The 25,300-nt window shown below is 39.3% G+C and overlaps 1 protein-coding gene across 22 annotated transcripts in view; it reads left to right on the top strand.

Annotated features, from left to right (window-relative positions):
• Positions 1-25,300, top strand: part of LOC137476785 (poly(rC)-binding protein 3-like) — a 498,078-nt gene that overhangs the window by 381,394 nt on the left and 91,384 nt on the right. For 4 of the 22 annotated variants that reach the window (XM_068195176.1, XM_068195144.1, XM_068195164.1 and 1 more), the window contains one exon: positions 18,581-18,673. The exons of the other annotated variants lie outside the window; for them this stretch is intronic. The gene's annotated coding sequence lies outside the window, so the exon portion shown is untranslated. The remainder of the gene's footprint in view (positions 1-18,580; positions 18,674-25,300) is intronic. 22 annotated transcript variants of the gene reach the window in all.

Here is a 25,300-nt window from a genome sequence, read left to right as displayed (position 1 = left end):
AAACTCATTCTTCTACCTAAAAAAAGAATGATCTTGAGATTGGGATATCCTACATTAACTTTGAAGATGACTATCTAATATTTTAATTTTGTATAACACACTTCTGTTGTTTCTTGAAGTATTTCTGACAATAATCACAGTATTTAATGATCCGTCTTCATTATAAAATTGTAGGTATTGACATCTGTCTTCATTATAAAATTTATGTTTACATATTAACAATTAACATACTGATAATCATTTTAATCAAATAGAATTTATGTAGACATCAGTTCAATAGGTTATATTTTGTTTGAAGTTATCTATAGTACTTTTGAATTGGTCTTTGAAGCCACTCTGCAGTTAAAATATAGTGCATTTCTTGTTTATTTTTAATAACCTGGGAAAAAGAAATATTCTGTTTGGAGGCAAGATATATGTTTTTAAACAAAACAGATTTTCCTTAGCTATTTGTCTAGCTCTGAGGAGAAAAAAATTATTTTTAATGTATGATACTGATAGACTTAAAAAGCTGTTACGAGTGTAAATTCCTTGGAAAATAATCCTAAACCAAATGAGGCCTACTGTGACTGGCATGTGTGGTAACAAACACGAAAAGTAGCTGTGCTGTAACAGAGCTCTAAAACCACAGAGCTTCTCTTGGTGCTGATCATGATCCCAGTGCTGCACTGCCTTTGCAGATCCCATATGAGATCCTGGCAGCAGGAAGTCAGCTCCTTGTTGCCATGGTTGTAGAGCTGCACCACTGGCTTGGAATAGCTGATCAAACCAACCCATTCCTTCCTTGTTTTCAAGAATAAGATAAAGATTAGTAAAAACTTCAGAAATATTTTGAATTTTATATACCTCCTGCTAAGACAAGGTGATTTTCATTGATATTTTATCAGGGGGTTGTATTTCTTTTCCTAAAATTGTAAATGAGCTTACCTACCTAATTTTAGGGGTTTTTAAATATCCATTTAATTTTCAAATACTTCTCCCACTCTTTTTTTTTCTTTTTCTGTTTCAGCCTTTACTGTATACACTTTTCATTCCTTTATTCTTGTCTTCAAACTGTGCTTGAATTTCTTAGATTCTTTGTCCTTTTCTTTATTTCCCTATCCTTCTTATCTTTGCCTTTCTGTTTTTTCCCTTCCATGTTTTCCTCCCCTAGACGGGATAAAGGAATTTTTGTCCCATGCACTTGATGTGGCTGAATCTGTCCCTTCCTGTTCACCTGCCTGCCTCTTTCACTGCTTAGATAGGAGCAGGGAGTGAAACGTGAAGAATCTGAAGAAGGGTCTGTCATGACCACAAGAAGATGACAATACTTGAAATCCTGAATATACTGAGAGCTGTAAAAACTAGCAAAAATACCGCACCAAAAAAGAACTCACCCAAAAGAAGTTAGTAGAGCCTTCAGTGAAAGGCTAGACTGCAAGAGGTTAAAAAATGGAAATTGAGGGTTTGAAACAGTATTTGTAAAAATGCTTGTGGGGAGTGGGATATCTGGACAGTTCCCATAATTTGTAATGAGGCAGAAGAACAAGTGAGTTCAGGATGAAAAAAGTGCAAAAGAGGCAACCGTATGCACAGGGGCAAAGGAATGTGAGAGTAAATTTCTAATAGGCAAAAAAACATCAGGGTTCATGACCTGAAAATCAGTGAGACTTCTAATTACAGGGAGGAGGGGTTGGTGCTCTGTTTTTGCTGAGATCAAAAGGTGGAGAAGGCTGGAGAAGAGAAGCCTCTGGGGAGACTTAGGCCTTCCAGTACCTAAAGGGACTACAAGTGAGCTGGAGAGGGACTTCTCACAAGGGTCTGTAGTGATACTACACTGAAGGAGGGTAGGTTTGGATTAAATGTGAGGAAAAAATTCTTTACAGTGAGGATGGTGACGCACTGGAACAGGTTACCCAGAGAAGTTGTGGATGCCTCATCCTAGGCTGGATAGTGCTTTGAGAAACCTGTTCTAGTTTTATTTTATTTCATGGAAGGTGTCCCAGCCTATAGAAGGGGGATTGAAACTACTTGATCTTTAAGGTGTCTTTCAGCCAAACTGTGTGCTAATTCTGTGAATGAATGAAGATGATCAGGCATAGCAGATAGAAACCAACAAGAAGTTAACAGAAGAAAGCAAAGGGAAAAGAGCAATTGGATTGATTGTAAGGAAAGAATAAAGGAAGCAGATGCTCTGAGGCAGTAAGGGCTGTGGTGAGAGCCCTAGGAGACTAGCAGATGGACTGGGGTTTTCAAAAAAAGCAGCAAACAAAAAACCCCAAAAGCCAAACTCCAACAAAATAAAACAACAAAACCTATTAATGATATTCAGAGAATTCATGGACTTAATCTACCTTCAGGAAGAAAAACTCATAAACAGCTAGGATATCGTGGTCAAATTGATAAAATGTGAGTAGTTGTAAAGTGCATGGGTAGACCCTTAGATGCAGTAAACTAAAAGGTAGCTGGCACTGACATTTTAGCTTGGCACAGCTCTTCCTGTTGTCAGAGTGCGAGTGCCTTGCTTGAGCCTTAAAACTGAAGAGCAGCAAACCCGAGTTTCTGTGCTGCAGAAGATGCGCAGAATAAGCCTCAACTCATGCAAAATGCCTTTTGTATCTAGTACCTCTCATCTCTTGTATCCTTTGTGTCTTTTCTGCATTTAGTTTCGTATGTGAACACTGGAAACCAGAGTTCCCGAGTGCATTCTCTGAAAATCTATCCCTGAGGTGAGAATTTCACACACTTACCACAGTATCTCCTTGCATTTGGAGTTATTCAAGATCTAATCAGTGGAACACACTGAACTTCTAAGTCATCTGTTTATAATCAAATCAGGAGATACCAACTCAGTCAGAGCTGGTGTGCTTTTGATGACTATGCTCTGAATTTGCAGTAGTGTCCTTCAGAACAGAATCCAGCCAGAATCTACTTGGTCTGCATGAATGTGAAGCTTAAGAGTTTTTCCCAGTGAATGAATTACTTATACCTTGCTAGACACACTGAGATACCAATTTCTTTCAGGTCTTTGTTCTGTAAGCTTAAGGGACTGAAAGTGACACAGCAGTCATCCATGCCGAATTATGTACAGAGTACAGCACAATAGCAAGTGACACCAATGCATCCTCTAATGTGTGCTTAAACATCCTGATGCCATATTTGACTTAAAAGCAATTGTTGTCCTGTTACTGGGAATGATAACTGCACTTCCCCTCCCTACCCAGCATCTTGACTGCACAAGCCACTGAATGGAATATGCTCTAAGTGGCCATAATTTATATTAAAATTTGATTAAATCCATTCTGTAGGCCACTCCAATGTGAATCATAATTATATTATTCTGTCAGTAACTGAGGTAATATGATAAGAAGAATGTCACATTCTCTGCACTGCTTTTAATGGAGTATATATTATAGCTCTGTGCTTCACCTATTCAGCAATCCTCACTTAAGAAAGAAATTTGATACTAAATGGCAGCATAAAGCTGTAATACTTGGTGGGTCACACTCTTCCAGCTCATGCATTAGCATCATTGGGAGTAATGGAAATTGTGCAAGATGAAAGTCCAGTTAAGGATTTCAAAAGAAGTGAGGGTGGTGATAAAGCTTCCTCATATTATTAAACATTTTTCATACACACTCCTCATTATTGCAAGGCAAGTGGGGGCACTTTACTATCTTGGTTGACTTCCTCTGTGACTTATTTTCAGCTGACCTCTCTCAATAGATGAGAATGGACTTGGCTTTCTGTGGCAGTTTGTCTTACTGCAGCAGAGCTGGCAATAACATTTCATAGCCTTCCCTTGGAGAGTTCAGCTCCTCACATACCGACATTCTTTTGTGGCTCTGTGTTTCCAGCCATCTAACACAGTTTTGGTTTTAATGATTGTCCTTAAAAGAATAAAAGGGGAAAGATCTTGGTGAGAAACTAGAGATCTGAGACCAAGGTAAGCAGTTAGCACCTGTTTGTCAGTTTATAGTTTCCAAGTAGGAATTCTGTGTTGTGGCTTCATCCAGCTGCTGGTTACAGCAATCTGTTTCAAAATAATGATTTCCAGTTAGTTATCAGATGCCAAATGGCCTGAAAATCAAATCAACAGTTGTGGGTTCCTACATGTACAACATACAGTTGGAGGAAAACAGAGCTTAAAAAAAGAACTCCTTGGAAAAATGTATTGAATTTAGTGAGTCAGCTGCTTAGATGAGCAGTAGGGTTATTGCAGATGCCAGATTTAGAGTTTCTTTTACTATGCTGCTGTTTCTGGGAGGTCATTTTGTCTTAGTCCTCTCCACACCGTTGTTCTCTTTTCCTTGAGCTCTTTCAACAACAATATGCATTGTACAAGCATTCTCAGACAAACTTACAAGAACAAAGGGTTTGTGCTTTGTATCCAAAGAAGAATTGCTCAAGTCCATTGCAATTAGGCTGTGATGAGCAAGGCACTGGAAGTAACAAAGAAGGTTAGTGGGGCTCTTCCCAACTGAAGAAATCAATTTTCTGTGTATTACCAGTCAATGTACCTGGCTTCTCCTAGGTTTGGGAGCTCTGTGTGCAAGAATTAACAGCTACGCTCTGAGCTCTGATGGAAAATGTAGTATGTTACTGTTGGTTTGTGTTTTCATATCTGTGCCAAACAAGCTAAAGCTGTCAGAAAAAAAAATTAGTGACCTTGTCCTGCTAAGCCTTGAAATGGCATTGGAGCAGCAGCTGACTCTGGCCAAGTTCTCTTGTAAAAACACCCTCAGCAACATTGCAACATGTGAATAAACAGTAAGTGATGTTCCAATAACAACACAAAGGTTGAATATAAAAATAAATAAAATCAAGGATAAAAACTGCTGATGTGAAGCCCAGTTCTCAATCAAAGAAGTCAAGGGACTTTCAGCATGTTCCAAAGCAAGCAGCATGTCAAGCTGACCATGATTTGTATTTTTCCTGGTCTCACTTGTATTTGCTCTCAATGCAATCTTACAGTGATCAGTGTTTACAATGTGATCAGATGTTAGTAGCCCTACTAGATATGGGTCTTCTTTCACTGATATTGGAAGTGCAAATTTTTAGTTGAAGGGAGTTTTATTTTCACTTCAGCAGTAGGATCACCTTTTGCAATAATGAAATTTTCTCATCTTACTAGCTGGTGCTTCTTGTGGCTGTGTCTCTTCTTGTTGGGCTGGGTTCTGAATGTGCGATGTCACTGAATTCATTAATACATGGAAATTATTAGTTTAAGGGAGGTTTCTTTCCCTTTTGTACATGCTTGCTAATTAGCAGATGAATTTTGATGTTCTAATTGATCTGCTGCAGAGAGACAGCTGTGTGCCCCAGCTGTCCCCTGCTCCGGTGGGCCTCCTCTGCAGTAGGGAGGCAGCAGCCCCACTCCTGACAAATTGATTTAACTGGAGTGCCGTGCCTTGGGGGAGCCGTGCACCACGCTGTCGCTGCAGATGATTGCAGCCTCTGCGGATGGCAAACACTGGAGCGCTGTAATTGCCCAACAATGTCCTTTCCATTGCCTTGCTGAAATTCAATTTTTCACGCCTCACCAAGTTTTCCAGTCCTCCTTCCTGCCCCTAGTGTGGAAATACTGTATTCTGCTCGACTGCCATTTTAGGTAAAAATTCAGATGCTTGACAGCAGGGCTTAATTTGCACTTAATATGCTAATACTATGTAATGTAATGTGCTCAGTCACATATCAAAGTATTTGCATTTAATTAATAGGAAATTGTTCTCTAATGACATTGTATTTAGCAGGTAGTCATTGCTAGGAACCTTTCACACTAATCTTAGTGCATCGATGTTCTTCCCAGTGCTGTATGGCTTGTGTGGGAATGGTGGCTGTGGTGCCCTTTAAACAATTGCTCTTTCAGTTTTAAGTATAGATTTTTAAGGCTTCATGTCCACTTGCACCCCATTTTGTCAAATCTGGTAAATACTTTTCATATAACAGGTGCCTCTCCACAAAAATGACAACTGTGGCCCCAGAAAGTGCAGCTATCTAATGCATCTTTTATGTCACTCTCTCTCATGAATGGATTTCCAAGCTGTGCACAATATCATCTACCCTTTCTGGAGGCCATTGATTTGGCCTGAATATACCTCTGGGGGAAAAAAAGAAAACAGCACCACAAAAAGTGCAGTAATGAATTCTGATGTGTGCCACACCACTACCTTTATGCATATCTGATAGATAACCAAGCATATCCTGAACATTTATGGGTGTGCAGCTTTATAGACTACTAGTAGGTAGCAGCTGCTCTGGACAGTCACAGGTTTTGTATGGAGGAGGACACAGAGATTTCCTCAGAAATGGCTGTCAATTGTGTTTGCAGAAATGTAATGTCATTACTTATTATTATTACTATTATTTTTTTCCTCAGTATATAGCTCTTTGTGCAAATGTGTGCAAGTGACAGGGAATCAGCTGAAAGGAAAAAATATAGGGGTTTATACCATTGCCTGTTTCATCCATCTTTTATGCCACTGTTCTCCACCCCTGCACATACAAACAGAACAGTATGGGTTAAGCTTAAGCAAATATTATTTAGGTAAATGTGTATTCCTTAATGGGAGTCAGTTTTCGTAATTGGCAGTGCTTTTCTCGAACTCCCTATCTTCAGGATAAATACCTCTCTCTCCTAAGGTCAGCCCCTGTACCACGTGTTGCTATTATTTTCATCCTTCAATAGCCTTTCTTGTTTTATTTGTTGTATTTCCAGTGAGATACAATGTAAGTAATTAGGCATTTTTCCCTCAGAGAATGACAGAAGCATATCTTGCATAATGAGTAAGACGTTTTGTGGTTAAAAATAGTGCTTATTGGTCATTTTATTTCATTTTATAGCAGCAACTGAAGATTTACTGAGTACTGCTTGGTAATGCTACATGAAATTCATGGACTGAGGAAGCAACCTGAACTCTTAATCTTTGGCAGTATTTAAAAAAGTGATGCCCAGTGGACCATCACCAGTAGAACTGGATTATGCTGAGCTCATTTATAAGCTTTAATGGGTAGAAGGATATTCTTAGGAATGAGGTTTGCATCCCAGTACTGTGTGTTTTAGCTCCAAGGGGTGTAGAAGAAGGTGTGTATTCTCCTGACATGCCTGGGATCTCTAAAATCTGAATTGCTCCTTGGGGACTTCTGTGTTGATGGCTGTGCCTGCAGATGGCTGCAAGTCACAGTTGCTGCTTCACTGGAATGGGAATGGTATGGATGCTGTATTGGCTCACCTTTGTCCAGCCACCTTGTGCAGGGCATTACTCTGCCAGCCTGCTTGTGGCTTCATACCAGCACTGCAATTACGGCTGGTAACAGAAAACAGGAGGCCACAGTAGGGGGACAAATCAAAAGGTCCTGTATTCTCTTTGAATGCAAAATTGCATTGTGAGGCAGTTTTATCCCAGAAAGGCCTGAATGAGTAAGGCAGAGAGGTACCCTTTGTCACATTGCTCAGGATAAAAGTTCTTATGCTCTGACCACATCTGGCTGTATGAGTACCATGTGCACATCAGTCACATACACTGACTCGAGGTTGTTGCAGTACAGGGTATTATTTGTTGCAGGAAGTACTGCAGGTCTTAAGGTCTCCCTGGATGGTCAGATGTTTGTCCTGCTGTATGTACAACTCTTTTTCACTGCCTTACATCAGAGGGGAAAACATCCTAGTAATCATGTTTTGTTGTTAATACAGTGCGCTTATGCCTCTCCACAGCCCATATTCTAGATTCTGTCATTAGGAAAAGCCATTTCTTCCTGTCTTCCCTTTCTCCCCTCCAGCTGGGATGAAAAGCCAGCAGCTACCTCTAGCTGATGCTAAACCTCTATTTGCTTTAGTACACATTAATAAGGCAGGCTTCAGAGGAGCACTGGAAATTGGAAAATGTGGGGGTTTTACCGCTTTAAGGATTAATTTTCTGGGGTGGGATTTTTTTTTTTCCCCAACAGCCAAGATCGTTTATATTGAACATTTTGGGCTGTCACATCACTACAAGGTGGTACTTAGCTACCAGCAGGATCCTGAAGATTACCCATCCTCTCATACATCTCCATCATAATGTTTGGCTGTTGCGTATCAGAGAGGTGTTTATTCCAGCATATGTTGCAAAGTACTGTTTTGTGCTGCCATTATTTAGTTTTGTTTCATAAGAAGTGAACAAAATAGTAAAGGTACACCTGCAGTAAAACTTCCACAGTGTATTATCACAGCTAAGGCATTAAGGAACTGCCACTTCAAGCAGGCAAATGAGTACAGACACGAAAGAAAATGCAGTGCTTAGCTCTTTTATTTTGACCAGTGTAATGTAATTACTCATACTAATCTTCCATTATATTTCCTTGACTAGCAGAGACAGGGACCTAATTGTGTCTCTAACTGTTGCTACTGCAAAGTACCTTTTAAATCATATTAACATCCATACTTGATCTTCCTACTGGTTTTGACGTGTAGATCACAATATCCTGTTAAATTACTCAGCAAGAGTGGCTGGCTTGCGGTGTATGCAAGCCACAGCATAGCAATGTATCTAGCGTGAGTGATTTGGTGGAAGTAGAAGAGGCACTGACCCCTTTTCGCTGGGAAAGCACTTGACCTTCCTTTTTCAAAGCTTTATGAGTTCTGTGCAGCATTCTAATCGTGCTGGTACTTCAATACCAAGATGCCAGAAATAGTCAGAAATTAATTATTCTACTTCTGGCTGTTTAAGAAACTATGCTCCCTTTTCTTTGGCGTTGATCTAGTAGTAGTGATGAACACGTTCTGCACAACCAGGCTGGATTATTGTAACTCACTGAAGCTGAAGATAAAAGCTCCATAGAAACTTCAGCTACCGCGGAGCACAGCAGCCTAGCTCATTAGTAGGTGCAGCACTGTGAGCACACGGCGCTGGTGCTGTGCATTGTCAGCTGGCGTCCCATTTACTTCAGCAGCCAGCTGTGGGCTCATTCAGCACATAAGGTCACCTAAAGATTGGTATGGATGCTGTTTGTCTACACATTGCCACTTTGCCTCCGGTACAGGGCTGCCAATCAACTCCCTGGAACTGGACATGACCGGTTTTGGCCAAAGACCTTTTCCAGAATCTGAAAGGTGCTACAAAAAAAAAAAAATCTCTTCTCAATTTATAGCCTTTATGTTCTTTTGGAGGAATCCTTCCTCCTACAGTAGGAGAAGAGACATTTTAAGATGTGTATGTCTGAAAGGAAGGATAGTAAAACTTGGGAACAGGGTAGAGTTCACCCTGGAGAAGACTGTGAACTCCCAGTTATGACATTGCCATTCTAGTGATCTATCCAAAGGTGTCGCAGAAGTGCCTTAGCTTGTGTTTTACTGATAAATACACTGTAGTGTACCATGGGTGGATCTCAGTCTTGCTGTCAGGACAGGCATCAAGAGGTCATTTAGCTCCTCTACGTAGCCTGGTTCCTACAAGAGCTGGAGAGTTCTCCCCTCAGTCCAAAGGGAGTTGTTGTCCATGCAAAGATTTGAGAAGGCTTGGGAGGCCATGGCAGAGGATCACAGCAAAGGCTGCAGGGAGGATCAGGAGTGCTACAAGAAGGCAGCTTTAGGAAATGGCAGATGGCTTTTGGATGATGTGCTGACAGAGGGACTTCTGAAGAAATTACATTGTTTGACTCTGCTGCATGCAGGAAAAGGGAAATTCTGCCATTCAGCTCTGTCATGCTGCCCTATCATGTCAGTCTCAGTAATACAAGACTGGAGGGTCAAAAAGTTGGGAGAGTGACTCCTCCAGGCCCTTGGATGGGAGCATCAAGCACTTCCAGCCCGTCTTCTTTATCTGGGATAGAAAGCCATGCTACAGGAGAAGAGGGGCTCATCTCTTCCCGTCTGCCTTGAGGACCACCATGGTTTTTACACTCCTTCTGCTAGAAGGGATCTCCAAAGGTCACCTAGATGAATTATTTATGGCTACCTTATCTCTTCCAGAATTTCTTCCTTAAAAATCTGCAGTGAAGTGAATTGCATGCAGTAGTCTGTTTCTCTGTTTTGTGATCCTTTTAGCTGGAAGGTCTGCTCTCTTACTCATCATAATTACAACATTATTACTTTTTTCCTTTTTTTCCTTTTTCTTGGTTTTTGTTTTTTTTTTTTTTCTTTAATTGCAAGATAAATCAGTGATTTTTTTTCCAGATACAGAGAAAACCAGCACTGTCCTCATTTATAAAAAACTTTTTCTCTTGGAATGCTCTCATCCTTTACAAGGAAACCCCACATTTCAGTCTCTCCTTCCTGATCAGACTTTCAGGAACTCTCTTAAATACGTTGCTTTCTTATACATTCTCTCCAGTTTCTCCACACTTCCTGCAAATGCAATGCACCAAAACATCAAATGTGGCCTCCTCACTGATGAGCAGAGCACAGTAATTGCTTCCTGTTTCCCTCTGCTACAATGTCACAGAATGAGAATTGTCCCTCCATCACCCCAAAGCCTTAAAATATTGGTTCTTATGGGAGTCATAATTCATTATCAGTTGCACATCCAAAATTCTTTGTGAGATTGGGGTTTTTGGGGTTTTTTGTTTTCTAGTTATACACCATTGTGCATCTCTTGTATTTTGTACCAAATGTGAAGGTGTCTGCACCTAAGGATGTCTGATTTCATTGTGAACTTTTTGTTCCAGTGAAAGTAGTCCTCTGAATTTTGATGTATTTTTAAGGTCAGAAAGGGATATCAATAATTTTTCATGAGGTATAGTGGTCTTAATGTGATGAATAACACAGTCATTGCAGCATCTGGCATTAAAATTAGTGAGAAGAAGGATTGATTCTAGTGTTTTGGGCCATGATACATGTTAGGGTAGAAACAAATGAGGATCAGCTGTTGTTTTCCATATGAAGCTAAACTGTGGCAATGAGTCAGAAAGCCTGACAGAGTCCAAGTAAATTGTGTGGGTTTCCTGCTGAAATAAGTGGCATGCCCTGCAACATATGACATGTTTTCCTCTGACCTAGGACACCTTGCTTTTAGCAGCATTCATCTCTGCAATTTATACAGACATTCATATTTCACTTTCTCCATTTAATCCTAATAACCAGCTTTTAGAAGAACATGACAGCATAACATATGGGTGGTAAAACTGCTCATAAACCATAATAACATGGCCAAAAAAGCTTAGATAGATAGATAGATGCACTATGCTTATTGTGACATTCTCTGATTAAGAGGTATAGCTACTTATTACAGCCATTAGCTTGGTGACTTGGAAGCAGACTGAAGCCATTATTTGAAAAACAGGCTGTAAGTCCAAATTTTAAACAACTGTGTACTTACTACATGTAAGAGATATAATTATGTTTGCAATTCTGTTCTTCAGTGTGCAGATGGTAATTTTGTTCATTTGTGGTTTGCACACTGATAATGTTTGCTGTAGAACTGGCCTTGGCAGGACTATGTGTGTTAACAGTAAGTAGGCAGTCTGTAATACATGGTTATAATTTTGTTGATAGGGTTCTGGTGGGATGAAAACCAACCAGAAACATTAGTCTAAATAATTTCTTACTATAGACAGGCTTCCTCTGTCTGTGTGTGCGTGCATATGTTTTTGCACCTTATTATTTATTTTTATTGTGTGAGGAATTGTTTCTTTTTTTTCCTTCACATTTGGAAACTTTTATGTTAGCTTCATTTTCAGTGTAGGCAGTATCTGCAAGTTTGTGCCTTTAGGAATAAAATTTAGTTTCTACTCAAAGTAATTTGAATTTTCCTATTAGTTTTTAGGGGTTGGTGTATGTAATATACACTTATGAATGTGTATATGAGGGAGATATAAAAAAGAAACTGTCTATTAAAGGTACCCTTTTGATTTCATATTTTCTGAAGAGTTATTCAACAGATGTTTGAGAACAATTAACAGTGTATTTTCAACAGCCACTCCTCTTTTCCAGATTGAAAGGGGAACAGATAAATATGCAGATCAAATCTTTAAAATGCTTTTATGATATTGAGGTTAGATGTTAGATTGTCATGGTACAGTAAACCTATTTGTACAGTTCATTGTTCAGGTTTTCCACTTTTAGAATTGTGTGGTACTCTCACTTTAATTAAATTGATGTAAAAGGGGAAAAAAAGTAGTTACATAGGAAGACCAAGATGCATAATAAATGAGTAACATCTTCTATTGTTTCTTTTTGTTTAGCCAGTACCAAGAGTTTTGCAATGTACTAAGGAAAAAGGGCATAGTATAGCATACTGTATAAATGTACATTAAATATATTACATACTATATAAATTATGTGCAAGTGTACTTATAAAAAATAGATTGCATATTACAATTATCTATACATGTTTATATGTTAAAAATTCTTTATAATAACCACAATTTTTATGGCTAAAAAATAAAAAATGCCATAGGATGTATTGTCTTAGAATGGCCCAAATGGTATAAATTCTCAGAATAAATGAAAAAAATCTCAGTCTGGGCTTTGATATTATGCTCTAGCAACTCAAACAAGATTTTGCCAAAAGCATCATAGCTACCAGAGCCACATAAAGAAAATATGATTAAAAGATCTCATTTAGTATCACCAAGCCCTGACTGCTTTATGTTCTTTTATTATCCTCTCCATCCCTAAGTTTGTGAGAGCAGCGTTATGGGTATGGGTTTCATCTCAGTTTGCCATGCTCATGGGAGGAATCACCCATGGTGCCCTTTGTATTCTGTTAGGACCAAAGGATCCTAAAAGATTCCTAAAGGATCTTCCCTTTTACCTGTAACTTATGGGCTGCAGCCTGGTGTGAACAGACCTTCCTCCATGTGAGGCTGTGAGTGGCACATCAGGAAAACACACTCTGTAATAGCGTTACACACAGATGTGCTCAGTAATGTGTGTGCAGTGTTCCTGCTCTCTTTCCACTCTTGACTCTTCTCTCTGAAGACCACCAGCCTGCCAAGGCAAGGATTTCATCTGTTCTGTAAAGAACTTAGTACAGTTGTTGGCAATGTAAATGTAAAAGGAATATTAAAATCACTTATATTAACATGAGCAAATGTATTCAGAACATAATCAAAGTGAATTATTTCTGAGACTGAAATGGTTACTGTGATTTTAAAGGAATATATTATTGTTTGGGGAACATTGGGCCCTTTGGCTTTTGATTCCAGATGTGTTAACAAGTCCTTTATTAGGTATTATTAACACCAATTTATTATATGCTTTATAGATGTAACCATTTCAGTTAGAATATGTTAGGGTATTTTTAATTTTTTTTTATAAGGCAGCATAGAGTCAACTATCTGTGAATTTAAAAAAAAACAAAACAAAAAACAACAAAAAGAAACCCCCCCTGTGAATTAACCTAAAATATTCTGAAAAATCCACTTTTTTTTAAGAAAAGGTGTGTTACTTTGTAACTGGGGAAAAAAAATCACACTTTAAATACAGTGTAGTTAAACATTTGAATATGATCAATAGCACACAACACGCATTTGTTTTCTTGTCTGTAAATAAACTTGCATTTCATTGCCCCTTGTTGATCTAATTATTGATGTAAGGCTGTTGATACTTCCTTAAATTGTTACAGCTTTGGGCAAAAACTCCTAATAGAGTCTTTTTTCTTCTACCAAACAGCAAGATGTCTGTCCTGTATTTGTCCCCAAAGAGTTACAGCGTTGAAAATATATCCCTAAACATATATTGCAAGTAATATTTTCTTCTCCTTCCATCTTGGAGTCTTCTGAAATTCAGCAAACCTACCTACCTGTCATGCAGTCCACCCTGCAAAGTAGCGGCTTTGGAAGGCATAAGCCACAACCCTCCTTATTCATTCCTATGCATTTTTGCTCCTCTGAGTCACCAGCCTTCCCAATTTTAAATCCTAGATAATGCTTTCTTTTCGCCCTCACTGTTGCCTCTTTTTGCAAGAGCAAAGTCTTTTTTTCAGACTAGGTGTTCAAACATCTGACTCACTGGGATTTTGATTCCATAGAAGGATGTAGCCTCAAAAAAAACCCCAAATAGGTTATAATCTGTTTTCACACTCTCAGAAGAGATATGGATGATTTTGAATTAGTCAGCAAAAACTGGCTTTGACCATCTCTGAGGCCTTAAAATGTTCCTTGAGAAATACTGATTATTAAAAGAAAAGACAAACTTCATGAAGCAGCAGATGTTTATGCAGGGAAAAAAAAAAAAATCATGTAAGTCTGGAGATTTCTACAGCATGTTTTTTATATAATCATTAGCAACCATCTCCTGTGCAGTAGGTTGCTTTGTATGGCAACGTAAGTGAAATGTTGGAAAGTATGTGTCAGACTCTTCCTCATTTATTAACCACCAGCTAATAAGTGTTGCATTTTGCTCCTGTTTACCTGTGAATAAAATTTTAAATAGTCATGGAAAATAATCTGAATTGTGTGTTAGTGACCAGATGAGATAGATAACCTTATGTAAATAACAAATTAACAGGCCAGTAATACTGAGTGTAATACCTAGGAATGCAAGCTCTGCCACAAATGCTGTCCAATAAATAGGGCTTTGCAAGCAGTGTCATAGGAAAGAGTGCTACAAGGCATCTCAAAAGGGCATCCAGTACAGCACCTCTGTCGGAAGGATCATCTTTCCTTAATCATATCCTGATGGTCATCATGTTCCAATTTGTTTGAAAAATTTGCTCCCTGTTGTGGTCTACAGTTTGTTGTCGTCATGAAAAGTGTGGGAGTTGCAATCCTGGCTTTTTTGTACAGCAGTGAGAATTTACTCTGTAGCTATAGCAAAAAGGTACAGGAAGAGGGACATTCACCTGAATGCATCGGACCAGGCCCGAAGTTACTGGAGAAGGAAGGGGAATGATACTTGGGTTTACTGCATCTTGTGAAAGGAGAATACCTTTTCCCCCATTTCCCAAAGCTGGACTGAGCAGTTGTCTGATGCGTGTTCATAACTTCATATACAATAACCAACATCTCAAGCTCTGCCTGCAGCCTAATGCAGACTTCCAATTTTTGGTGTGCTCAGTTGGCATGTTGCTTTTCTCCACATTGAGAGAAAGGCACATCATGTCTGCCAGGGCCCCACTGTTGCTGAAGGTGGTGAAGCCATGGAGTGTGAGTAGCTAGGCTGATATATCTGCAAGAAAAAGCTTCATCAGCTCAGAAGCATGGGGTATGAGATTGTCTGGAGTAGTGATGTAATATGGTCATGTACTGGCAGGTGGATGGGGAAGAAGGAAGTAAATAAATCTAAAAGTACATAAATGCCCAGCACACATTGGCAGATGGGCCATGGCCTGTTTTCCCTCGGTTGGTAAGGTGGGTGGAGCTTTTGTGTGGTGGAGTGGAGGGCAGGGCACTGACCACTGTGTTGCACATGTGCTGTTCTTCGGGCTTTGTGGCACTGCGTTGGAGACGTAGCAACCCTCCTGCCTCCTAATGCACATTATCCGTAAGTGCTCGTAACTAACTCAAGGAGTTGTCCTCTCTGCACTGTGGTGGTGCCTACGGTGCTCTGTGGATCAGGACTCTGTAGTGCTTTGATGCTTAGGACAACCCCTTTGGCAGCTGCAGTCACGTGCAGATGGTGCAAGAGACTGTGGTGCCTTCAGGGAACGCTGCTATCCAGCTTGCAGTACCTTGGGAGAGCACCTGGTCTTCCCTGTGACCTCAGTGCTGATTGTTCCTTGTTGCAAGGCTCAACTGGATTTGTGTCACACGAAGAGACAGAAAGTTAATTCATGATATCGGCAAATGCACTCCTGAGTAAAGATGGACACAGTGTGCGTGACCAGTGGAGATAGGGAGGATTGCGACACTGGAAAGGACTGGTAGTGAGAGCCAGTCCTCCCATTGTTCTCTGAGTCAGATTCCTCAAGGCAAATGCACTGAATTGCTTCAGTCAGCTGTGCCCTGTACCACAGGCTGATTTCTGTTCGAGTGCATGATGTGTGAGTAATTCACCACCATCTTCTGAGAAGATCTTGTGCATTCCCGTGGAAAAGGCTGGAATCTGCAGTACCCAGCTGAAGGGACAGTTAAGTGTGTTCCTTTGATGTGGGTTACATCACCTCAGCATTGAGGGGGAGCACTGTTGTTGCTCCCTAGCTCCAAGGCTTTGTACACTATCAGATGTTCCAAGTAGCCTTGTAGTAGGTTCCTGTTTCTGTCTCTCAGGTGGGCAATACACACCTAATGGAAAAAATTATACTGGAAAGAAACAGTATAGAAATAAATGTATAGTAATTTGATCAGAGTAGAACTGCTTAGTTGTTCACTTTCCCCTTTTATTAGGATTTTGAACACTTTCTTTTTCCTGAAAATAGAATTTTGCACAAGTAATTTCTAGCTTTTCTTTTCCTACTAAGGATATTTTGTTTTGCTCTTAGATCTGCCTTCTCAGTTCTAAGATGTTTTCTGATGTCGTTTCATCTTGGTGGTTGCCATACACTTGCTTTTGAATTAGAATGCATTAAAAAATATATGGACATGCTGTCTTTGGTATGTAAGAGGTCTTTATCCCCTCAGAAGCTAAATGACCTGTGATATTTAATAAGTTTCTTTCAAAGACTCCAGGGAAGAACAATCTATCAGCTTGTAAAATAGATAAATGAATCCGCTTGACAAAGATCAAGCGAAAAGTCTTTGGGAGAGGGGACATGAAGCAAGGTTTCTTATAAGCCTGGTTTGCTAATGTGTGTCCTAGACCAGCCCCTGTCTCTGATGAAGGCAGTCAGAAGCATTCAAAGGGATGTTTAATTTTGGCAACTGCAAAGGTCATTTCTTGGAAGCCGGTACTGTCTGTGTCAATTATTTCTTCTTGTATTTCTATCCATCATTTGCTTCTGATCACAGTTCCTTCTTTTTTGGGGTTATATTGCTTTGAGCGGGAGTTAATTTCATGATATGAAATAGTAGTGCTTCGTCCAAGGAAAGGCTGAATTCTGGTACTAAGGTCTGTAGTGTCGTTCATAACAAAAATAGCATCGGGTCCCCAGTTGACGTAGATCGCAGGGAAGCTTCGGGATTGCATTTGAACTAGTTTGCATCCTCATCCCAGACCCTTGTTGCATTTTACCTTTGCAACAAGCTGTCATTGCAAAATACTTGTTTTTACAATACAAATGTGACGTGCTTGTGTCTGTTCAGACCTGTCAAACACTGGTGGTTGTCTCAGAGGCATCACCCAAGGACCTGCCAGCCCAGCAAGTGCACACTTAGTAGGTTTTGCACTCCTTGTGCTTGGTTCAGTGAATCCAAGGTGAATCAGGAGAGTCCTGAGGTTTCAGTGCATTGTTACACACCAGCTGCAGCACCTCATGGGGGAGGTACAGTAAAAATTAAAAGGCCCCAGCAAGGGTTAATGTACTGGAATGACTGAAATGATCACTGTTGATAAATACTTTATGTAATTAGTATAATACTTTATTCTGTTAATGAACTGAAGCTGGAGTGGGGTGCAGCTGCTTGGAGGCAGGGAGCACTGAGGGGGGATTTGAAGCCATTTGACAGCGCACTCAGCCTCTAATAATCTACTAGGCCATTTTTAATTCACAATAGTTTTTCAGAATATTTAATGTAGTCCTTTTTTCTGCTTATTGAAAGTGCTCCTAATGTTTTAATTCCCACCCCAGTGGAACAGAAAGTGAATAAACAAGGAAATTATTGGAGACATATGAAATTATGATCTTAAACTTAACAAGCCTGTTTGTTTTTTTAAGCTGCTGAATAAATCCTCTGTGATTTGTGCTGCAGAGGTCAATGTTCTGCAGTAGGAAATGACTGGTTACATGTCAGTATTCTCCAAGAGTTCATCTCAATTACTGGATTTGTCAAACATGACAAGCCTGAATGACTCTGTGGTGAAAATAGCACACAGTTTGACTATTAAAGTAATTGGAGCATTGACATTTAACCAAACTGCAAGAGAATTGCAGTAATACGTCTGAGGAGCACTACCACAAGCAAAGCAGAGACCAGTATTTTTATAAAATAAAATATTTTATATTTTACCAGTTAAACTGGTGCTTTTTTGTGTTTTGATTAAGGTATCTCTCAGTATATTTTTAATTTAAAACATAAGATTAAAAGGAAATGGTAAGTCCTTTTTGCTACTTTTTTTGGAAGAAGTACTAAGATTTGTATAATTGGAAACTCCATTAATTTGGTGCATACCCTGGTTCAATTTTAATATTGTTATGAATAATTAATGTATGTATCTTTAATGTCCTCATAAAGTATACACACTATAAAGTTAAAAATCTATGTTTGTATATACATGCACGTGGAGATCGTCATGTGATGATCATCACAGAATTAGGTAATAAATGTGTCTATTACTTGATCTCTACTTGCTACTCTACCTTGCTAAAGAGCTACTTCTGGGCTTTCAAGTCTGACATGTGGGTATTAAAACTCATTGCTTTAGTAAATGCAAAAGAACTTTTCTAAAATAATTTGAAAGTCAGTTACTAGTCTCCATCTGCAATGAGATTTTAATTGAAGATATTATTTCTGATGGTAAATTCTAAATACATCAACTTTTTCAGTATAAAGGATTTTGAGAACAATGCAGCTGTCAGTCACTGTGGCTAATTTGGATTTATACTTGTGGATCAGACGAGATTTTACAGTCACCAAAATTGTGTTTCAGACAATGGCTTAAACGACAGCCTCTTCCAGTGTCTGGAGTAGGGACTGAAGTAATGATGATTTATGACAGTAGTCTGAGGGGGCTCATCCTCAGGTGAGTTACCTGCATTTTGGCACATTAATTTTACCTTATCTGAACTTGAAAATCTGTTCTCTCCCAATTACGGGAGCAATTCTTCATGTGGAAATTGGGACTCATCTGTTCATGGTGAAGTAAATCAGACAAAATAATCCCAAAAGACAGGGTCAGGAGCATGGTACAACCAACAATATGTGTAAAGTACTTCAATTACATTAACTTATATTTTTTGTGGGGTACAGAGTATGTTTTGCCACTTCTGCAGCCACATCTTAATTATTGTGCTATCACAGAAGCAGAGAGCAGTACTTATTGATTTAAAGTGCTACTTGCCTTGACTTGCTTAAGTCCCATCTCCAAAGAGCTGTTGAACATAATGCTTAAGTCTGTCTCTCTTGTGTAAAAGTAAGTTTGTGTTTAAATCCATCTGATTTGAGTGAGACCCATAAGTATAGGTGAGTATTTAGCTGAGCAGTAAAAACCAAAATATAAATTTAACTGCTTTACTCAATTTCGGGTTGCATGATCCAAAGCAATACTTAGTCACAGCCTAAGTACAGATTTTGGGCAGTCTTTTAAGGACAGACTTTCCTATGGAAAAAAACAAAGGAGAATTCAAGGAAATACAGATGATGTTTCGCTATGTGTTTGCTGACCTTTATCTGAAAATAAATTACGTGTTAGGACCAGAACAAAATCTTTGGAAAAACAAAAGATGCGGGTGAGAGTCATAGTTTTGGTTTGTTTGTTTTCCTCCTGAATTACATCCTGGGGGTCTGTGTGGGCTCAGGGTTGGGGAGAGGAGACCTAGAGGCTGCTTCAATTTTTCAAGTGTGTTCTATAAAACCAGTCATCTTCTCCTCTGTCACTGATGTAAATCCATTCCATCCAATGTCCTGACGTTGCTCCTGATTTGCTCCTGGTGTATTAGAGATCAGATACACATTCCCAAAGAACAAGCTCCTGTTCCAGAGCTGAAGTGGCACTATCCTTACCTAATATAACTCCATTTACTTGGAGTGTCATAGCATATTGCAGTTGTCCATCTTCTAGTGTTTTTGTTTCACCTGGAAATTAGCTTTGAAGATCCTAACTCATACTGAAGTGTTCCTCACAAAAGTGCCTCAGTTGAAATGAAGTAAATAATTATAAAGAAACAGCAAGCTGTGTGTGCTCTTTTCTGGAGCTCGAGAGTCTAAAAGCAGAAACCTCAGATTCATGCATGAAAGAAGAAACTTCTTTATTAAGCATTAAATAGTTTAGACAGTTTTAGCTGCAAAGGTTAATGTAGAGCCCAAATCAGTTATTTAGAGCATCGGGTAGGGAGGAATATTTTTTTCTGTACTGTATAGTGGAAATGGGAGAAACATCCATCCAGGAAAAAAGCATCATGATTCTGAATGAACAGTAAAACAGGAAAATGATTTGGAACAGGTTTTTTTCAGAGCTTCTGGAGTAGAAAGAAGTCAGGTAAAAACTGGGAGCAACGTTACCTTTCCACTCTTGGGCAGAGGGATGAAGGCAGCGTGCACTCTGACATTAGGAAAGCAGCATAGCCTGTGTTAGCCATCCAGCCTGTTAACCATGTTTTGAACTTCCAGATGATGGAAGCTATGCAGAAATGCCAGATACCAAACACAGTAAATCAGCATCCAGCAAAAGGCTGCTGCCAGAGATTTTTGAAGCAACAGGAGTACCTTGTAGCAATTTTACCTAACATTCAGGCTTAAAGTCTGAGCACAGTGAAATAATGAGTTGTTCTGGATAGTAAGAACGGAAATGCTAGGGAAATTTTGCCGATTACTGCCGGGGAGTAGCTGTCACTAGAGACACTTGAACAGGGGCCAGTTGTTTTAGGACTTTTGGGACAATCTGCATAAATCCCAAGTGGAAGAGCACTCATTCCAAAATACCAAGTTTTTCTCTAGATTACTGGCCCTGCAAGATGACAGTCTGTGAGGCCTCAAAACAGTAGCTCTAAAATGCAAGAGTACAGTTACAAAATACACACAAAGTTCTTTCAGTCAGATCTCATTCTGATAGTTCTGCAAATTTGCCCAAGATCCATAGCCATCCACGTTGCTGCTTTACTGAGTAAAACCGTCTGTCCAAAAAGTTTCATCTGCTTGTTGAAATTGAGTTATAAAAAGTTTAACTCAAGAGATTTGTCAGATTTGGCCAACAAAAGAAAGCAAATCCCAATATACTTTAGCAAATCCTATTGTAGATGACTTCCGTGGAGCAGATGGGGAACTAGGCTGGGTTTTGCTCTGTGGACTGCGATTGAAGAGCTCCATTGATTCCGGCTGAGGCAGCTTAAGAAGTTACTGTCATCTACTTTGCCTGCCTCTGTTGGAATTTCTTATCCTTGAAGTATAAATAGCAAAAAGTAGTGTGCCTGCTCCCCAGCCACTGCAGCTCCCAGCTTGAGGGCAGTGTGATTCACCTTCAGGTTTTATTTGGTATTGAGGCAGCCGTGAGCTGAGGTAGCGGGGAACTTGGAGTCACTAACTCATCAGATTTAACTGTGGCAGTGGTATGGGAATAGGATGGGAGGGCCAGCAACCTTTTTAGTCACCGCTGTTAAATCCAGTAGGAATTGCTTCACAGAGCGCTTACAGTCCCAACTGGAGAAGTTGCAGTGAACCATTCCTTTCCTGCAGCGTGGTTGACCAGTGCTGTACTATCTTCAGGGAATGAAAGAGCCCTCTATTAGCTGGTAACTGTAGTCATCTTCTTATTGAGCTCCTTTAATGAGAATGAGTTTGTTTAGAAGATCTTGATGGTTAATTAGAAAGCTTATACTAAATACAAGTAGTAAATAAATAACAACAAATATGGAGCACACTCATTTACCTACATTGTTTTAGTGTTTTCTAAGAGATAATATCGTAGTTTCACTCCTGTAACTGATTCAGGGCAAAAGTAAATACTCTTATATGACAAATGACTAACCATGCAGTCAATAGCTGTAAAGGAGTTGTACAATTCAAAGGTGCTTCTGAAGTGATTTTTAAGAAACTGTCAAACTTGTCAAATGTGGCAAGCATGAAGACATGTTTCTGTTCTGTAATTCTTCCCCTTTTTTAGCAAATTGTGAGCTAGAGATTTGATTATTGTTTTTGTTGGTTTGGGAGAGTATCTTTCAGATTTCCAGAGGACCTTCTGCAGGGATCTAAAGTTTTGAATTTAGTCTACAAGGTATTTTGTGATGCATCATGTTATTTTTACAGGAAAAAATAACCTGTAAGTCCATGAATCTCATCCTTATTCATGCTTATACAAAAGTAAAGCATTTAAAGTAAACCATCTCTACTTGTAAGGTTAATATAGGCTTGATGTGGAAAGGCATTTTGGCATTAGTATAGTGGTTAAGCACATGCTTAACTTTGAGTCCAGAAGCATTGAAGTACCTTCCTGAAATGGAGCAGTAACCTGGGGCTTTATTCAGCACAGAAGCTTTCTCAGGGACTAATGGATTTGATTTTCCTTTATTCCCTGTGAGGGGACACACCCAAGATTCCTTTTCTAAGGATTTTTAGTGTAGCACTCAAGGAGAAGCAGGGAAGTAGGAAAGGATGTTAGGGATGTTTCCTAACACGTTCTGATACACTGCTACCATGAGACAGCATAACTTAATAATTATATTTTTTCACTAAAATTATGTGGAAATGCTTTAGGTTTATAGTATGGAAACTTTGAGACTTATATTGAGTTCTGCTTTTCTGTTTGGTATCCCACAGCACTTAGGTCTGTGAGCTTGTCACCTTCACTCATAGCCAAGGATAGTGTTCGCTTATATAAAATCCTACAAAGTCAGAGTTCTTTTTCATATTCTAACTTACTATTAACTTCTTCTTAATAGCAGAACTCATAGTTTTCTTTGTTGTTATTTTTCTGTTAAGGGAAAAAATAAAAGTTGCTTTCATTTTTACATAAGTTCGGTTATTTAATATGAGTGTGACACTCAGGCTTCAAAGAATCCTGTGTGGTACATTTTTAATCTGTTGTTTTTAATGAATTCTAGTCACTAAGAAATACTGCTATCTAGGTCAGATTTTTTGAATATTATTTTACTGTGGCTACACATCCTGCTGTGCTTTCTCTAAAATGAGCTCCCCAATGAGGTCTTGTTGTTTTACTTTCTCACAGTTTTGTGGAGTAACTTTTCTTACTGTAAATGTAGGTTGTGCTTTGTTTTTCAATATAAATGTATTCTTAACTGAACCAACATCCACCCATCTAAGACTCGGTCTTAAACTTTCTTGGGGTACAAAGGAACAGGACGTAAAATATCTCCAAATGTTATCATTGATATTCTTGATCCTTCCTATCTGGAAGGAACACAAAAGAGATGATCAACCCAAAATTTATTACTTAATTTCAAAGGTGTTGATTTAACTGCTTCTCAGCTAATCACAGCAAAATGGCCTTGACCATGAGACAGAGCAAGACATCGTTTGGTGTCATGGAGAGGCTCTGAGGTTTCTGAGCATTTCTCTTTCTGGACCTTTATTGTGACATCTCTATCTTTACCCTACCTCTTAGTATGTGTCCCCAAGAGATTTCTTCATCCCTTGAACAGAAAAGCATTGGGTCTGTTAGCCATGCCTACAGGAGGGGACATTGAGCAGTGGTCACCTTAGATCACCTAGATCAGTGACAGAGTAAAATTGCACCAGATTTGCTTCAGCTGGCTATCCTACCCTTTTCTGACATCATGTTTTCTTCAACCTGTATGGATTGGGCACATACCTCTGTGTTCATTGATAGAATATCACCACTCAGCTGCATAGTTTCTTTATTTAATTGAAATCTTTTCGTCGCTCCTGATGGAATGATTATTTAAAGATATTTCCAGGTACATGTCCTAACAAAGCAGTTCATCTCTCAGGATTGTTTTCTTCATCAAAGAAATATTAAAGCTTATAATTGTGATGATTTTCCATGTGGAGTATGAATTTCTGACAGTGATGTCAGATCAACTTATAGGTAGCTGAAAGGAAAAGCCAGTTTTGTAATCTAAATGGGTAAGAAGAGAAAAGCAGAGGAATGATGTGGAGTTTATATCAGAAGGAGGATGCTGAAATGGAAAAGATTAGAAGAAAGCTGGATGACAGCCGGGTGAAAGCACTTCTGAGGCAGCTCACTTGGTGCGCCCTGTTCTGGAGCTCAGATGTTAGGGTTCTGAACTTCCCATCTCACTGAGGTTTATGGCAGACCTCAGCAGTCTGAAAACCGGGGTTGTAATAGGGCACTCAAGGAGCAGTTGCCCTTAAAAACTTGAGCTTAGAGAAATTCTGGGTAGAGTCACTGGTGCCAAAGCTAGATAAAACTGACTGATCCCAAGAAGGTCTGAGCTCTGTGAATGCTAGCTTGGATTAAAAAGCTTATTTTTAATCAGTAAATAATTAATTAAATGCAACACTGCAGCTTTACTAAAAGTTTGCAGCTAGCATTGACATACAGCCAAAAAAAAAAAAAAAAAAAAGGAGAGATGTGGACTTCATCCAACAAGAAATCCAACCATTTCAACTGACCTGACCTGGTGTAATTTCATTTTCAAGTAACACAAGAAGGACTTCAAAAAGGCCCTTGGATAGATCGTGGATAATTGACTCCTAGCAATGAGTGCTGAATATGGAGGTGCCTGTGCTGGCTATTAATAGATGTATTGTCAGCCTTTGACACCACTGATCACAAGGCTTGTTGACATGTGTGCTGTATGATCTACTTCATACCTAAGTGAAGCATTCAGGCAGGTGGTCAACATTAACAACTATACCTCTCCCAAGTCTCATTTAAACCCTAGTTTAAAAGTTCAAGAGGGACTTAAAGTTGGCTTGCTCTCTGCAAAAAGGGAAATTACTGAGGTGAGTTTTGCTGTCTGAAGGAGCCACTGGATGTGGATTTGTGTTTCAGTAGGCACCTGTCTCTGATTAGATCTTCTAGCGCTCATTACAGAAAAGGTAGTGCATTGGGACACATCTATGGAAATGGAGGCTTTTTTTAGTGGCAGTTTGAAGGTAAAGCAATCTTTTTCAATCCTTTGCCAGGTCCGTAAACATCCAATTCTGCTTTGTAATGTAAATTGTGTCATTAAAGACCATCTGTGGTGCTTGATTTGTTTTTATTTATATATATTATATTAGTGCTGAAGACATATATCCTTAAGAAAGTACTTGTACCTTTTTATTAAAGGTTACAATTCTTCTGAAGCATATTTATTTGGACATCTCTGACCAATGACATTTTGAGATCAAGACCTTTGAGGTTCAGTGTGTAGAACAAAATGCTACAATTCTTTTGTTTCTGCCAGCCCATTCATTCATTGAGATGGCTGAAACTGTGCCTGGTGATTCACCAAGAGCTGTATCTTGCCCTATTCAAAGCTGGTGGGCAGGAATGGGAGAGGACAGCAGGGTGGCATTTAGAGAAATACATCTTTTTATCCACAGTGTTGGTTGTTTTCCCTGTGTAAGGTTTTGATGCCTCTAATAACAGGGCTAGTACTGATAATGGGCCTGGTTTCCTACAGGAAAAGGTGGGTTCTTGTTCTTTACTTTCTACTCCTGTATCTATGTAATCATGCAGTGGGAACAGTCTGTCACTGTAGGTTAAGCAATAGGACTGGGATTCTTG

The sequence above is a fragment of the Anomalospiza imberbis genome, chromosome 1 (genome assembly GCF_031753505.1).
Source record: "Anomalospiza imberbis isolate Cuckoo-Finch-1a 21T00152 chromosome 1, ASM3175350v1, whole genome shotgun sequence".
NCBI lineage: Eukaryota > Metazoa > Chordata > Aves > Passeriformes > Viduidae > Anomalospiza > Anomalospiza imberbis.
This window is presented reverse-complemented; position numbering and strand designations above follow the sequence as displayed.